Source organism: Bison bison, unplaced genomic scaffold (genome assembly GCF_000754665.1).
Source record: "Bison bison bison isolate TAMUID 2011002044 unplaced genomic scaffold, Bison_UMD1.0 scf7180017864366, whole genome shotgun sequence".
NCBI lineage: Eukaryota > Metazoa > Chordata > Mammalia > Artiodactyla > Bovidae > Bison > Bison bison.
Window position 1 is genome coordinate 4,060,159 of NW_011494938.1, and position 1,087 is coordinate 4,061,245.

Genomic DNA, 1,087 nt, shown 5'->3' on the forward strand with positions numbered 1-1,087 from the left:
TTGGGGCTGGTGCACTGGGATGACCCAGAGGGATGGTACAGGGAGGGAGGAGGGTTCAGGATGGGGAACACGTGTATACCTGTAGCGGATTCATGTTGATATATGGCAAAACCAATACAATATTGTAAAGTTAAAAAATAATTTAAAAAATGCAATTAAAAAAACCCCAAAAAAAAGAAATACAAAAAAAAGTAAAAGGTGATAAAGTTTTACATGCCTTATCACATTTAGTCTGTTCTGTAAAACTAAGAGAGATATAATATACTTGAATGTATTTACTTTACTTACATCATAATAAATAAGATCTCTTTCACACTGTCTCATTGATTTCTCAAACATTCCGTGAGCAGGCTCTTTGACAGGCTCTAGGCTACTACTGGGGACATCAGGATAAACAAGACCAAGCGTGCCCATAGAATTTTTGAGTCTAGCAACAGCTGTAAAGTAAAGATGGTGAGAGACTCTGAGACCTAAGGACAGATCAAAAGGAAGAGAGGACTTTGGAGGATCCAGACGTGAACAGTCAAGTGTAAACGCTCTGAGGCAAGTGAGTTTGAGAAATGGCAAATCCTTCAATGGGAGTCAGGCTGTGGTAAGCTAGGAGGTAGAGCAAATGAGGGTATGGGAGTGGTGGGCAGGGGTCAAACCTTCAGAAAGTGGGTCCAGAGTTGAGAGACTAAAGCCTGAAATGGAAAACTTGCAGTTACATTTGAGTCATGGATAAACTGGAGAGAATTCTCCACCTGGAATAAGAATGGAAGGTGACCTGCATCTTTCTAGTGTCCTTTTGTCAGAGCAGGTGAGCACAGCACATGAACTATGTGTTTTATGCCCGTCATGCCCAGGGAATTTCTGAGAAACGGGTGATACTCTATATATATAGACGTGTGTGGTCAGAAGCCACTGTGCTAGCCATCTTTGCTCTGGCCTGGGAGATCGAGTCCACTACATTTGAAGTTCATTTCATTAGGTTGTCTTGTATGCAATTTGGCAAACTCCAGGTTAGGGCTAGATTTTTAATGGGATTGAAATAAATGAAAATAGAGGTGGTTTGAATGGGAAACGGGTTGGAAGGGATGGAAGGAAT